At 37.9% G+C, this 13,993-nt stretch overlaps 1 protein-coding gene across 2 annotated transcripts in view; it reads right to left on the minus strand.

The window, feature by feature from the left end:
- The window catches only part of nlgn2a (neuroligin 2a), a 166,090-nt gene that overhangs the window by 34,995 nt on the left and 117,102 nt on the right, over positions 1 to 13,993 (minus strand). The gene's annotated exons all lie outside the window — the stretch shown is intronic.

Raw genomic sequence — 13,993 nt, forward strand, 5'->3', positions numbered from 1 at the left:
TGTGACAGATTTTCTAAGCTGAAAAGGCTTGAAGAGGGTCTGTACTCCAAAGCTAAGCATCATATCCAAATGAAGCCATTAATAATAATAAGTGCTCCTGAATTAACAGTGGTCAGCAGGCAAGAAGTGCAAACACACTAGAAATGGGAAACGCAAGTAGGCTAATTTGACAGCAAATCGAAAAGGCACAGGGCAAAATAAAACAGGGAATTTAGACTAGAATAAGTGTGGCTTTTAAGTGCTAGAGAAAGGGGATGACATTGAAAGATAATGCTGAGATGCTTTGACTGTTTCTGGACAAGCTGTGATTGCCACACAACATTTTCTTGTGACATTTGTACAAGTATTAAGAACCTAGAAGTATTACATTCCCTAACAAATGTCCTGTATGTGATGTTATGTTTTTTCAGATTGACAGTACTCTTATTCCACTACTCTTACTTTTATTCATTACTCTAGATAAAAGAATCTGGCAACTGCCATAGATGTTAATGTGAATGCTGTTTAAACAAACCATCATACTAAAATGACTGTTAAATATTTAGTTACATGCATGCAGTGTTTACATTTGCTGCCCACCTATTATTATTATTATTATTATTATTATTATTATTATTATTATTATTATTATTATTATTATTATTATTACTGGCTATAAGTTAACCAGTAGTGACCCTCAGGATGAAAATGCTAATAATGACACAAAATAATCATGTTCCATAAATCTTTAAATCTGACTCACGAGTTTAACTCTCACTGCTATGTTTTATTCATGCTTCATGTGTTTATGTGGATGGACTTTCTAAATAAAGAGCACTTACCTTACAAACTTTAACTTTATCTGTGTTGCACATGGCCTCTTTAATGCTTATAGTTTAACTATTTGCTTAAACATTCTGGCATAACTATTAATTACATAACTGATTATTTGTAGCTTTTAATAGTTATGATTATTATCATGCACTTTTAAAGCTTCTTTTCACATGGGGATCATCAAAATGTCCCCAAATGGCAAAATTATCATATGTCCTTTCATAGCTCACACATGTACACCACACAAACTACAATTCTACTCCAAATATTGTGTGGCTCAGAAAGTAAATAGTGGGCTCGATCTCTTTTACTTGGTTTGGTTTACTTGTGTAGGAGTGTAATTATTCTGTTTAAGTGTTTTTGGTTACAGCAGGCCAACGCATTATTAGAATCAGGCTTGAAAATATGGACCAGACCCAAAGAGTGTGTGTGTGTGTATGGGTGTGTGTATGTGTGTTCTCTTCCCAGCTGTCATTCATTCTAAGCGAACATGAAGGCTGAAGCTAAAGAACACAATGGGAGCTGATGAGCAAAAGCTTACTGTTGTCCTCATCTTGATCACACACACACACACACACACACACACACACACCAGAGTCCTTAGGTCTGGTTCAATTTTTCACATCATGTCTCCCAACTTTTCACTCTGTCTCCATCAGCCTTCTCTCCATTACAGATTCTCTTCACACTGCTGCTTTGGTGTAGCTTTAAATCTCCTACAGGTCGTCACTTGTTGTGCCAGAGTGAGAGCTCCTGAGACTCCAAGTCCCACACAGTGGAGAGAAAACAGGGCGACTGCAGCAGCAAAAATATAACAGCAGAGGACTGGACAAACGAGGCACAGCAAGAGAGGCAGACAGAGATGGATGACGCTGGGTCTGGTGACATGAGCCTCATAAAAGAAAACAAAAAAAGGAGGCATAAAGAGCAAGTGGAAGAAAGGACAGAAAAATAAACGACAGGTTAGTGGGAGGGAAGGAAAGAAGAGAGACAGGTGTGGCTGAGTTGGCGGAGATGGAGGGACGACTATTAATGTGCAAGATGAAAGGAGTGGAAGTGGAGGAGACAACGAGAGAATGATGGATGAGAAGTCAATAGAGGGGAGGAAAAGCTCATGCAGACTGAATGAGAAGAGAATTTGGGACACAAAAAGTGTGAGCAATGCAGAGATAGGGCTAAAAGAGTAAGAGAGAGAGAGAGAGAGAGAGAGAGAGAGAGAGAGAGAGAGAGAGAGAGAGAGAGAGAGAGAGAGACTAGTTGGTGAACACACACTGGCAGGCTGTCATAACAGTTAGACTCCAGCAGATCAGAGAGGGCAAAGTGTAAAAACAGAAAAAGGCTCTCTATATAAGAAAAAAAACTCTATATAAGTATTCTAATACTCATACTATTAAATAACACTATTATTAATAATATTATATATTAAATAATATTATATAATGATGGATGTTACAATACTATGAATGAAAATAATAATTATTTTATAATTGTATAACGTTTTTGCTATTGTTTTGTTTTTCAATTCCTTTTCTGATTGCCTTCTTGGAAATAAATTTAATATGATTGAATTACATGATTAATAATCATGATTAACCAAAGTAGGCCTTGAGCATGCAGTGAATGTGCAGCAGTCAGCTTACAGGAGTCTTTTAAACATTATTTTACTTTTCTTCTTTTTCTTCATTTTATTAGTATTACATGGCATCCTTCTGACACATACAAATGCATACCTTCACACCTAGAGGCAATTTAGAGTCACCAATCCACCAGCTGACATTTTGGGAGATCTTAAGAAACTAAAGAAACTGGATAGAACCTGGAAACAGGGTGAACATACAAAACTCCACACAGACAGTAGCTTATTACATACAAATTCTCAACATAGAAATGATCTGAGAGAGAGAGAGAGAGAGAGAGAGAGAGAGAGAGAGAGAGAGAGAGAGAGAGAGATTTTTTTCCCATTTGGCCTGCAGTGCCCCATGATTGTTCTGAAATCTTTTCCACACTGGCTGACTCTCTCCTCCTATCACTGTCAACACAGCCTGAAGGAAAAACAGATATTTACATATATGTGCCATCCATTCATAAGATTATTATGTAATTAACACTGCATGCTGGGCTTCTAGGTTTGTACTCAGTTTTGCTCCGATGAGATCTGTCATGTCCAGTGACAGTGTCCAATTAAAATCAGGACACGTATCATTGCCCTGTTGAAGGTCTGTGACAGCATCATCTGTTCATCTGCTCAATCTTCATTCTGCATAGCTAGACATAATACACATATCCTATTCATGGTGTGAAACACACACACACACACACACACAAACACACTGACAAACACACATCCAGAAGATGCCATAGTTCTGACAGGTTAGTTTGGGTCTGTTATAGGGCTGGTTCTGAATTATAGATCATACAAAGCTATCCATTATTAAGCGGAATGTTAGAAAGCAAAGTATAGTATACAGAAGCAAAAAGTACTCGAGGCTAAGTGTGAGAAATACCACAGTGTGTGTGAGTAGATGCCACACAATGAATGTGAGAGTGACAATAAATGAGAAGGAGAGAGAGTATATCAAATATATACAGTGGTTAATTTACCATTATAAAATATGCAATGCTGTAATAAAACATCAGCCACTATATTCTCGTACTTTTACCACCGTGCACTACATATTCACACATTTATATTCACTATCCCATTTCGATTGCCGCCTTAGCCTTTGAATAAAATATTAAAAGCTTCAGAATTTGATTAACGAACGTAGATCTTCAACGTGGAGCAAAACGGTTCTGAATACCAAGAGCCACAAACCTGAACACACAAATTCTGTGTACACACATACAGATATACACACATACATATATGACACATACATTGAATGAATCGAAACTAATAAAACAAGATGGGAAGCATGTGTGTGTATTAAATGACCAGAGCCAGATTCATGTCATCTATGTTCTGCTTTCTGTGATAAAGTCTAATAAAATCAGCAGAAACTACAGCAGACTAGCCAGCAGCAGTTTGACAAGAAATCTGTCCCATGTTGCACTTCCCCAGAGTTCCTAAATTTAATTCAGATATTCAATTCAATTCAATTGAATTTAATGTCCTGTATTTCAGTTCCAACAATAGACATGATCACAGTGTTGCTTTATAGAAACAGGCAACTGTGGCAAGTTAAAACTGGCCGAGATGACATGAGGAAGAAACCTTGAGAAGAATGGGACATCATCCATATCTTGGTGACACTGGATATTTCAATTTATGAATCATTATGCCAGTGAAAGAGTAAAAGCAAACAGTACTAAGGGTGTTAAAAATGTGTAAGTCCTGGGATGAGCACAGAACAGTCTTTATGATTACAGGATAGTCTTTATGAATACTGTATGACTACAGTATTCAGTTAAGTTCCTGAAACAAAGGTTAGTCTTGCTATAATCACAGGCTTCATACACATTCCTAAAAAATAAGTTCAATTCCAACTCCTCCAAAACCTGTGATCATGGGTAAAATTAAAATTCACTGCCCAGTTCACTTTACACTAAAAAACACAATGCTCCATTTGATTTATTCATTATTTGTTTATTCCATGTAGAGTTGTGAATCAATCTTCCAACTTTGGAGGTGTGACTTCCTCTCACCCTCTACACACACACTATGAAAGAGACAGGCTATACCCTGCTGGGGCACTTATTTATACCCTTCATCGTGTGTCAAATGTTTGTCATAGTGTGCTACGTTTGCTGTTGTGTGTTGTTGTGTTTGTTTTGTTTTCATCTTTTAAATAACCCTGTTTTTGTCTAAGTTATGTCATGTCGTTTCTATGTGTTCTCATTTTGGTTTATATTATGCTTGTTCAAGGTCAAGTCATCTTTTGTTACATTTTCATCCAATAAACCATGGTTCGTCTTTATCCCTGAATTTCGGGTCTGTTAATTCTATGCCACACCATCGCCAACGTGACACACACACAACTTTTCCTCATCAGTTTTCACATCTTACTTTTATATTTCTCTTCAATAAGGCAGGATTTTGCCCAGCTACGTTTGTAAGATGAGAAAACATAAACATCACTGAAATCAGAAATGAACCGTGAGGAGAGACATGAAGCTGAGTCAAGACAATGCATGTGCATTGAGCACGATCTATATGCACTACTCATGTTTAAGAAAACCTGTATGGTTTCAGTCAGTCAGTCAGTCAGTCAGTCAACTGTTTTCTATCATCAACAAGTGGTTTACAGGCAGTTAGCAACAGCAGCAGTAAGCAACAGCTGCAGATTTTACCCATAAAAGGTGGGTGGGCAGGTGCTAATTTCACACCCTGTTCCTGATCAGTGGAAGGTCAGGGGACTGCTGGGTATCCACCTCAGGAACTGACTACTCGTCTACATTAGGAAGCTCTGCTTTAATTATCACTGGAAAAACATGAAACGGGTTTCATATTAGCAGCAATCACACTGAGGACACACAGTGACCTTTGATGTCTGCCTCTGCCCAATCACTGAAGCCAGTAAAGCCACGCTGAGGCTTCTCTACCATCAAGCCAATTAGTGCAAATGCTGGTTAAGCTTTTAACTGAGACCCAGCAGAGTGTGCTGAATGCTTAAAGAGGCGTGGGGGCCTGAATGGTGGTCAAATCATTATATGGACAGCAAACATGATCAAATTGAGTGCTTGGAAATTATTCTCATATTTAAGGATAGGCTTTCTCTGCATTCTGTCACACTGAATTTTTTTCAGTGGATAACTATAGCTGTAGGCTAGAACACTGCATAACTCAGAAAGGATCTCTCTCTCTCTCTCTCTCTCTCTCTCTCTCTCTCTCTCTCTCACACACACACACACACACACATCCATATATCACTCCATCCTTTAATTCTGCCACAGCCAGAATCCTCACCAAATCACCAACTCTTCTCAATGGCTGCGATCCAACATCCTCACTGTGGCTAATTAAGTTAAAAAGACCAATTGGTTAAGCACACTGTGGCAAGTTGCTGGTTAGACGCATTGTTGCAGTAAGACAGTGAGACTGAATGTTTGTTTCTGTTCAATTGTTCTAAAACAATGAGTCCACACAGCAAATTAGCACTCATGTCTTTGTGTTAGCTCAGTAGACTGAAACAGCTTTATTCAAGACTGTAACTGCAACACAATATATTAGCAGAGAGATCCTCCTCTAGGCTTAAGATGTGTTAAATGGAAATGAGATGCTTTCCCAGAATGCACCAGCTAATTAGTTAATGAATTAGTGACTGAATTAGCACGAGCAGATTGCTGCACAGTGTCAAGTGTAGTGACACACACATATGCAGTCTCTCACACACGCAATGCTCAAATCCCTGAAATGCAACCTCCACTGACCCTTAAACATCTTGACCATTACCATATGCCATTTCCCACCAGCATGTGTGAGTGTATTTGTGTTTGTGCATATGTGTGTGTGTGTGTGTATTTGTTGGGGAATTTTAAACCACAGTAATTATATTTTTATGTGACATTTCTTGCCTAATTTGCCTACTCTGGAAATTAGATCGGTCGTTGCGCTCACAGTAGGAGCAGTGTGAATGCTTGTGTATGGGCTTTGGAAGACCGATATAAGGATGCTGCAGAACCTATAATTCACAAAACACGCAACACATAAGTCTTCATAGCATAACTTCACTTTCAGTCTAGCTAACAGCAATTTGCTTGTAAATTTGTCTCTTGTGGGCATGTAGCAACCCATAATATTGCTCCTTGTGGGTGTGCACTGTCCAGCTTCGACAAACAGATGAAAAACCGTAGTAGCTGTACTGTATATGTATATCCAAGGCATGAAACAAGGCAGTAAATAATAGGGAAGTTGGTTGTTAGCAGACTAGCAAAGCAGACTGACTGTATGCACACTTAAATTTTCTTCATTGTGTATTTATTTTCATTCCTCACCAGGCACTTTGAGCTGCAGTTTAAACTGCATAATGCATAAAAGATTCTTTATAAATAACAGTTAGTACTGTTTTTACTGTATTATTATTATTATTATTATTATTATTATTATTATTATTATAGAAGATATGATGGGAAAGTAGGATGTCTACAGTAGTAGAATGAAATTTCACTCACATGCAAAAAGAGAGCTGATTAAAATGCAAGCATGTCTGTCCTATGATCGGGAGATTAAACCACTTAGAAATGTTTTTTAAGCAAAAGAGAGCTAAAAAGAGTAAAAAAAAGTCGAGTGCTCGCATTACCAAGCTGATGCATGCTGTATCGTATGCCATATCTGTGCTCTCTACTTTAATTATTCAACATCCCACTTAACTGTTGAAGCCCACCTGACTTAATCACTTGCGATCAGGCAGCTTCCCCTCTGGCTACACACACTGTACACTGGCATAATCAAAGCTGGGAAGAGGGAGATAGAGGATGAGAAAGAGAGAGAGGAGCCGGAGCAGATGTGGTTGTGTTCTCGCAGCAGCTGTTGCAGTGTGTTGCGTGGAGAGGGGCAGCCTGTGCTCAACATGTCCGAGTGAATAGATGAGTGGCCTGCTCTCTCGCTCCTCCATTTCCATCTCTTTCATTTCAACTTTCCATTTTCGGCCCCCGATCTTCCAATCTGTTCCTTTTACTCACTCCTCCCCACTGACTTCTATGTTTTTGTAATGTTCCTCTTTTTCTGTCCTCTCCAAGTCCATCACACACTCAAGACATATATTCTTTCATTCCAGTTGCTTTCTCCTTTATAATATCCTCCAGTTGTTTAGCCTTTACTAATTATTAGGTTACTTGAAGGAAAAGGTGAGCATGTCAATCACAGGAAATCTAGTCAATCATAGAGAAGAGAAGAGAAGAGAAGAGAAGAGAAGAGAAGAGAAGAGAAGAGAAGAGAAGAGAAGAGAAGAGAAGAGAAGAAAAAAGGGAAGAGATGAGAATAGAAGAAAAGAGAAGAAAAAAGAATAGGAGAAAAAGGAAGAAAAGAGAAAAGAAGAGAAGAGAAGAGAAGAGAAGAGAAGAGAAGAGAAGAGAAGAGAAGAGAAGAGAAGAGAAGAGAAAAAAGAACATAAGAGAAAATAAGGACTTGACTGGATAAGCAAAATGAGAAGAGAAAAGGAAAACAGAGAATTAAAGATGAGAAGCAAGTAGAAGAGAAGAGAGGAGAGGAGAAGGGAAGATTCTTCATCTGCTGATTTTTGGAGCTTTATCAGTGAGGAGACAGAAGCCTTCAAGCTGCTGGAGTACAGTCCAAGTGTCTCCTCAGGGGACAGATTTCACAGCAAGAGACAGACACAGAAACGAGAATCTCCTCCATTCACATCCCATTACACTCAGTTTCACACATACCGTTTTAAAATCCCTGCAGTCAGACCACTCAGATGGAGGTCAAACATAGTCCTGGACTAGTGGGCAGGTTTGGCTGATTTTCTATTCATGAGTGCATGACAATAGCTTACTTGCCCCTTCCCACACTTTTTGGCATGACAGGAAATATCGGTGCAGCAAAAGATATTTCAGCTTCCGCTACTGAGCCATGAAAATTCAGAGAAAGTTAAATGTGACGGGATGAGAAGAGACCACAGCTGCCACTTCTCCAACATCATCGTGTCCAATTCGCACCGGTTCAAGTAGGCATCAAATATAAATGTCACACTTACCGTCTGAGCACACTTTAAAACTCGATACTCAATCTACTAGTCACTGGTGCTAAAGTTGCTTGTGAATTGTTATATGTTAATGTTTCTATAGTTACAGCTCATTCATTGGGTGGAGGTTCTGTATAAGCAAATCTAATAATATATTGATTTTAAAACATGTTGCTATTTAACAATGTAAACTGTATAATCATTGATATTTACTTAGCATTTATCGGTGGAGTCTTAGAGCTGTCTTCCATCACAGGAAGTCCCACAATGTTAAGTGCAACTCTAAATGGTTAAAAAAAAACATAATTCATTAATAAATTAAAAATTTACTCCATAACAAACGCTGTCATATATGATGAATGAAACACTTCAGAACCTGCTGTTAATCGAAAATAATTTGATTTGTGTCAGGCCGCATCACATCATCTATAACAACAAAAATCTGTTCTTTACAAAAATTTGTTCTTTGCAAAAGTTTTAGAAATCTTGAAACAAGCTTTTGTGTTGTTACACATCCGTCAGAGCCAGACATGCCATTAATCTTTTTATCCAGTTCAGGATGCTTGGGAAAGAGGGAATAAGTAATGAACAAGGAGGTCAGGAACCTAAAAAAGACAACAGGATAAATAGAAAAGAGACAATGGATAAAAACACTAGGGAAAACAGAAGGTACAAGAAACCGGAAAGAAAAATAACAAAATAAAAGATCAGTACTGATGTGGATGTGTGTGTGTGTGTGTGTGTGTGTGTGTGTATATGTGTGTGTGTGTGTGTGTGTGTTTGTGTGTGTGTGTGTGTGTGTGTGTAACGTGTGGTGTTCACTTTAAACTATCTCACCATACTTATTAATGTCATCCATCTATCTCTTCCCCCCACTTTTCCACTTCCTTCTCAGCCTCTCCTCCACTCCCCAGGCTTTTTCTATCAGAGTCAAGAGACCCTGGCTTATCAATTCTGCTATAGGTTGCTATGGAAACTGTCCGGATGGTCTGGATTTGGAGAAGCTCTCCGTTCATGTCTTAATATCTCACACAATCTTGTCAAAGCAAACTACATGCCATAGACACACACGCACACACACAAACACACACACACAGACACACACACTTAAACCCTGGACATGTCCTTTCTCGAGCATGCTCTTGTCCTGAATGCCAATTTATTTTGCAAAATGTGTGTGTGTGTGTGTGTGCGTGTGTGTGTGCGTATGTGTGCGTGTCTTTCTATATGGATGTGTGTTTGTGTGTTATGTTCACACTGTACTACCATTTTGTATTTTAGTGACTATAGTTGGGCTCAGTGCAGATTTAAAAGGCAACTGAGAATTTTATTTTTAGCTCATCTACATAATTATTTTCAATCTTTTTGTACACACACACACAAACTAAGGACCTTTCATTTACATAATTATTAAGCTAGTTATTGCTATACTACAATTAAAAATAAATTCTCAGTAACATGATTTTTTTTGTTTACATTAACGCTGGTTTATTTTTTGTTTAAAAGGCAAGGGTACCAGCCAGATATCCCCACAAGGTCAAACCTATCAAATATTCCTATCATCTTTGTAGGGACATACACACACAAACACACACGGCTCAATCACTGAACAGCATGTGCAGGAAGAAATTAGCTCCCCACAGATGACATTACATCCTGCTCGCTGTAATTCAAGGAGGGGTTTAACCAAAAACAAAACAAAACAAAAAAAAAACAGCCCATGAAGTCACATATGACTAACAGAGAAAGTGTGAGAGGAAAAAAAAGAGAAAAGTACAAAAAAAATGTGCAGCCAGATTTCTCCTTGCTTTATTACCAGCGTGGCTGCTGTGATATCCGGTGTGCCTGATGACCTGATGGCCGAGACGGTGTTTTAATCATCGGCCAGACAGACAGGAATGGGGCAAGGCCTGAGTCTTAATCACTGCCACAGCAACCGCCACCAAGGCAACAAGGGATGCATAGAGAGGAAAGATGGTAGCAACAATGTGCTCCCCATAACCACATTTTCTTCAGACTGCACTATGAGTGACTTGAGTAATGGATGTGCACTGTGGGAAACACAGAGCATTTAGACAAAAACATAAACATGCTTTATTTACTGTGGGGTCCAGGCACTTTAGAGACCATTATGGTGTGTGTATACAGTATATATACACATGTATATATATAATAATTGATAGTACCATAAGGAAAATCATCTTGTGGGTTGAGTAAGACTGTGTGTATGTATCTTTTGCATTGTTTTAGATATTCAAAACAAATCTTATCTCGTCCTCAGAACCCTTGTCTGCTATTTTTGCTTTTAAGCTGCTTTTGTTTGTTGAAAAAAATTCTAAATATCCCCACATGACCACAAGACAAAAAAAGGCCACATATTTCTACCTGCATAGAAAGCTTATTAAGGGTTATAAAACCTACAGCTTTCCAGATCCTTGTTAGAATCTAGTGATCTAGGTCTATGTCACACACACACACACACACACACACACACACACACACACACACACACACACACACACATAATGATGAGTAATTAATGTAACATTACACTGAAAACTAACCCTTACCTTAACCTTACTAAAAGAAGAATTTCAAATAAAATCTGCAAAACCTGATCCTATATTTTGAGGATCAGATGGTTCTGTATCACATAACAATTGTCACATCTGTATCACAAAGTCAAATCTGTATCTACAGTCCTGCAGAGTTCAGGACAGTAATTTTCCACTAACTGGCACTCTGTTTCTGTCTTTCTGCCGGTCCATCTCTCAGTCTCTGTCTGGCATTACACTGTGGCATTATTCCCAGACAGTCATATCCATGAACACACACATACACATACACACACACACACACACGCAAAAAAGAAAAAAAACTGTGCCAAAGGCAACAATGTACAGCACTAATACTGCACTGGAGACAGAAGGTTGTAGGATGTGTGTAGTCAGTTCTTATATATTTCTTATGAATTGTCAATATTAAACAGTAGCTGAGGCCTGACTTGGTGAACTTCAAGTCTTCTAAAGGCAGCTGTACTGGGAATCTAAACATTAGGCATTCCATATAAGCAATGTTTGGAACCATACATGTGCTTTTGGAAAAGTGAAGCTCACACTGCTGCAGTCCCACACGCTCTGAAGGAGACGGGAGCTTTAATGACTTTTTTTTTAGCAGACCTTTCCTTTTCTGCTAATGAAGCAAAATCTTGGGGCAATAGCTCTGGGCAGGCCTGTAGTTAAAGTGAAAGATGGATAAGCATATTTCTAACCGTGCTAACCCAATAAAGCTATCACATCCACCGCTGACTCGCATGAATGTACATCGTGCCAATATTTCATTCATATAAAGATAAAGTGGAAAATATTATATAGTGTTTATGGGTCCCAGAATGCTCTTCTAGGATCTGCCTTCTTCCAGTCACTCCAGTCACAGTGCTGAACAGCCAAATCAAAGCTACTTATTCAATCACATGCTCAGTTTATGGTTCAATTGGGCTTTTAACCCTGCAAACATTCTGGTTTTATTACCACTTGTGAATTCGACTTATCCAGTTCCGATAAGAACTGGTAGCAAACTGCATACTAACTATTAATAGTATTATATAATTCATAGTTTTACCCTTGTTTTACATACATTTAAGTATTTTAGTTTTATATATAATTCTGTCTCCCTTTTTGTGGACAAAATATTACTGAATTGGAATTAACCTCAGATTGGAACTAAAGCCATGAAATTGGAGGGGAACACTGGATAATCCACTCCACAGGATTGAGGAGATGGAGCCTGTCATTTGTATTTTACCAGTTTATAGCAAATCCTAATTCAAAACTCTAAAGTTTGCTTATGGCCAGAGTTTATATAAAGGCCAAAGTATTTCAATAGAGCAGGGCCATGTTGGTTTCCTTAATAAAGTTGCTCTGTAAATCTCTACCCATAGAAATCAGAATAAACATTTTATATCCTTCTATAAGATTTACAGTGGGAAATCTTTTAGCTTTTCATGTCACCAACAAAAATGCTTAAATTCATGCATCCAAAGATTCCTTAGCGTGCAGGGTGAGGCATGTTGTGCTGTTGGACTTTCTTTTCAAGGATAAGCAAAGAAATGTGTTAGAAAATTGATTTGCCAATACACAAAAGATGTTGTAAGTAATATTTGTTGAATAATGTTCTAAGGTCTATTATATGTAAAATGGCACTTATTATGTTAATGTAAAGCACTTAGTATGTTAAAGGGATATTCCACCAAAGCAGAATAGTACAGGAGCTACATCTCAGAGAACTCGATGATCCTGCAGATTAAGGTAAGCATACAGTATTCTTCTTTGTCGACACTTGACTATAACACCTATATGTGAGTCATCCAACCTTATTGCCACAAAGTTGATAGCACACAATTGTCTAGCATGTCTATGCATGCCTTAGCTTTAAGAGTTCCATTTGCTGGATCTAAGAGAACCAAACTTGTTTGAGTGTGACAAAGCTATGTGCACAATATGCCAAGGTTAGTGTGGATAAACTCAAGTGGGCTGCACAGATCCCTGACCTCAACCCCAATGAACACCTTTGGGGATGGACTAGAACACAGACTTAATGCCAGGCTTTCCTGCCCAATACTCAGTGTCTGACCTCACTAAAGCTCTTGTGGCTGAATAGACAGATATTTCCAAAGCCACACTCCAAAATCTAGTTGAAAGCCTTGCGAGTGGTGGCTGTTATAGCTGGATGTTCTAGATCTACTCTTCCACTGTAAAAGTGTTCTGGTTTAGTATTTGGTTTGGTATTAAATCGTATGTTTTCCTAGTGTTAAATCTGCCAGCTTGTCATTGTAAAATGTTCTGGCTTATTAGTGTTGAATCTTAGCAATGATAAAAATACACAAATTCTTTAGTGACATAGTTGAATAAACACTCCAGTAAAAGAAAACCTCCAAAATCCTTCCAAAAATATAAAAGAGAAAATAATTGAATTAAACTACATTAACTTTAAGTGTAAAAAAAAAGTAAAAAATCCTGCCTACATTTTTTTTTTAATTTTTTAAATTAAAAAGTTTTAATTAATTACTTACTAGTAAATTTCTAAATAATAGTAAATACTAGAAAATCTCGTATTCTTTCTGTCACATGTTAAAATATATGTAGATTCAAGATCTCCGATGTCTGATGCCATAAATGACTGTATGCCATATTCCAGAGAAGTGTAGACAAAAGTGATCTGTGAAAACCATCCTTTAGTGGAAAGATCTATATACTGTAGACTTTACATTGGAGTAATTGTATTTTGTAATTTTCACATCAATGATAGCAGCACACTGATTTTTCTTGGCTTGGTGTTGGTGATATAAGCACAACAAACTGCTTTTTTCCTCAGTGAGAACGGATAATGCATCTTTAGCTGCTGCTTCTCATGAAGGCTCTTTTATTGTCTCACTTCCTCCTCTCTATACTCAAGCTTATTCATTCATGGCTCAAAGTCCCAGCTTATGAGCACATCACAAAAGATTTTGTCATCAGATTCTTCAAAAGGTATGAAATCAATCCTCTATTTAT

This window comes from Tachysurus vachellii, chromosome 7, assembly GCF_030014155.1.
Source record: "Tachysurus vachellii isolate PV-2020 chromosome 7, HZAU_Pvac_v1, whole genome shotgun sequence".
Lineage (NCBI taxonomy): Eukaryota > Metazoa > Chordata > Actinopteri > Siluriformes > Bagridae > Tachysurus > Tachysurus vachellii.